The sequence below is a fragment of the Phaseolus vulgaris genome, chromosome 9, assembly GCF_051622355.1.
Source record: "Phaseolus vulgaris cultivar YP4 chromosome 9, ASM5162235v1, whole genome shotgun sequence".
In the NCBI taxonomy this organism is placed as follows: domain Eukaryota; kingdom Viridiplantae; phylum Streptophyta; class Magnoliopsida; order Fabales; family Fabaceae; genus Phaseolus; species Phaseolus vulgaris.
This window is the reverse complement of record NC_143506.1, coordinates 21,843,221-21,846,607: the sequence shown is the minus strand read 5'-3', so window position 1 is coordinate 21,846,607 and position 3,387 is coordinate 21,843,221.

Here is a 3,387-nt window from a genome sequence, read left to right as displayed (position 1 = left end):
AATTTTTATCATCGTAAAATATGAGTAAAAGAAAAAGATGCATATACACAGTAATTGCAATTGTGTATTTCGCTAGTTAATAATAATTGTAATGATATTAACAACGCTAATAATAATATTAATAAAAAATTAATAATATTAATATTAATGATATTAATATTCATATTAATAATAATATATTTATTAATAGTATTAATTTAAAAATATCATTATTAAGATTATTCTATTGATATATAGATTAATAGGTAAATTTACCTGTAGATTTGTATTTATAAATAAATTTACTTTTCGAATTTGTATCATAAATAATCTAATAGTAATAATAATAATATTTAAAATAATATGAATAATAATATTAACATTATTATAATTATTATTTTTAATATTAGTATTATTAAAATTATTATTATTATTAATATTATTTATATGGATATGTAAATATATTATTCATGACTTTGTATTCGTAAATAAATTTATTTATTCATTTATATTTATAATATTAATATTAATAATAATAATAATAATAAAAATAATAATATTATTGTTGTTATTATTATTATTACTAACAATTTTTTAGATAATGTAATAATTTGTGTGTAATATTAAATTTATATATGGATTGTTTATGAATCTATATATGTGAAAATTTATATTTAATAATTTGCAAATAAATTTAAGATTTTTTTGTAATAAATAGATATGATGCATAATATAATGTTTCAGTAATTTATTTTTTTTATAAATAACTAACAAAAAAATTATTTGTTATATTTTGTATAATATGTAAAAAACAAAAATATAAGCAAGCCGAGTGATAAAATAACAAAGCTATTTTCACAGTCTAAAGTTCACTCACATTATTCACTTTATTTAATTTGTAAATAACATCAATTATTAAAATGCGTGTCGGGAAATTTTTCACATATTAATGATATAAAATTCAATGTATCAACGTTAAGAAGTTAAATAAGATGTGGTCCTTATCTATGCTTTAGAAGTTATTTTAATCGCTTAAGCTTAAAAGGATTCCCTTTAACACTTATATTTTGTTGTCGTTTTGTGAGATTATGTGCTGTCCATATTAAAGTTGGCACATCTCGTACACTTTTATTATATAATGTCATCAATCAAGTTGCTATGGGAAACAAGGTGTCAAATTAGAATTTTATTCTAATATTTATTGGGAAAATATTTAGTTAAATATTAATTTTGAATTTTTTTCTAGTGTCACTTCATCACTAAAAGATTAGTAAAAAAAAAATTCAATCTCCAACATCATTAAAATAATTTTCATTTATACCAATTTAAATAATGGTAGTCAATATAAATTGAAAAAAAAATAATATTTTTTTTAATATTAATTAAAAAATATTTGATAAATTTTGACCAATTTTTTTAACTAAAGTCAATTAAAAATATCTTCAATAATTAATAATAGTTTGATACTTAAATACATTTTTTAAATTTGATAGTAACGAGAATACTTTATGTAAATGAAAAAAAATGTAATTATATTATCTAAAAAGAATATGTTAAAAAATAAAATAATTTAAAATAAATTTATCAAATTTAATATATTTAAATGTTTAAAAAATTGAATTATATTGCCATAAAAGATATATGGATGTAATATAAGCATAGATCTTGAGAAAAGATGTGAATTCAATATAAGCAAAGAACTTTTGTGGAAAGATAGTGAAGTACGAGAAATAATGATGGCAACATCCCTAATAAATAATACTATGAAAAGTGTGATGAACTCTACCTATTTTGATTCAACTCGATTATATAATAAACGATATTATTTATTTAACAATTTTATTATTAAAAATAATTCATAATTATTTTATTAATATTATAAGTTATTGTAATTATTTATTTTTAAAATTATTTAATTTAGTGATCTAATTTAACCCAACTTACTATATAGTAAGAGATAAACCATCAAAGTCAAATTACACTCAACACAACTTGCATCATATTAATTATTAATAATTTTCATTATCTGTTACAATCTTTTGAAACTTCTCTTTACAATTTGTTTCATATAAGGTTATTTGACATAAAGTGTCATTGCCTTAAACTGCAATTAATACTGTAACTTTTAAGAAAGAACTTCATAAAAGTTGGGTATAAAAATTAAAATATTTAATTTGCAATAAAGTAATTGGTTGATTAATTGATTGGTTTAAAAGTATATAGCTAAGTTGGGGATAAAGGTTAAAATATTTTTATAAGTTGGATCCAATTGAAAAGGGGAAAATGGTGAAGAGTGACGCGAACTGAAACGTCATATTTCTTGCATCACTTTCTTTTGTCATCAATGACATAACTAAAACACCAGAAAATGCTCCATCGCTCTCACAAAACAAAATTACTATTATTGGACCTACTAAATTTCAGGTTTTTATAACATTTATAAAAGTTCTCAGATTGAGATTATTTCTTTTTATGCAATAAAAATTAAAAATGGAAAAAATACTTAAACACTTTAAAATTAATTTTTTTATACATTATTAATTAAGTTTTTTTTTTAAAAAAAAAATATTTTATACATACACATACAAAGAATGAATGTTATTATTTTAACTGTTATCAAGTTCCACAAGATATAGTGTTTTAATGGATGACTTATTAATTCAATGGAGGACTAGAAGATGAACTTGACAGAACATCACATTCAAATATGTATTTATCCAAAAAAGAAAAAATAATATATATATATATATATATATATATATATATATATATATATATATTTAGTAAAACTGAACTCTAAATTGAAAAGATGATTGGTGTATAGAAGACAAATTCTCTCTCTCTTCTCTCTCTAAATTTTATTTTTAAATAATAAAATATTCATACTACAGTATCTTTATCATTTTTTTTTTCTTTTTAATCCAAGTCCTAGAAGTGAGAAATGGTTCCTTCATAAACTGTCTTCATTCATTCCACCTCTGGACAATTATTAAAACACAGATTCTTAGCTGGACGAATCCAACAGACAAACCAAGCCAAAAAGATGGTCAAAACTCTTTTAAACGGAAGGATAAAATGAAACTCCATTGGTGACTCGAGTCAGAGTTGGTGAAGGTTAATTATTTTAATATCTAAAATATTATTTAATTTAGTCATACAATAAATAATTATTTTTTATTTTTAAAATTAATTAATTAATTTATTTATTTAAAATTTAAAAGAAAAATTTGTTAGATAAAAATATGACTTTAAAGGTGATTAAAAAATGTATTTGTTAATAATAATAAATATAAAAATTTAATGATTTTATTATTTGAACAAGTTTGTCATATTTTTAATGTGTTAAACTCACCTAATTTTAAAAAAAATATACTTTTTTAGTTTTTGTATCTTTTAATATTTTTTCTA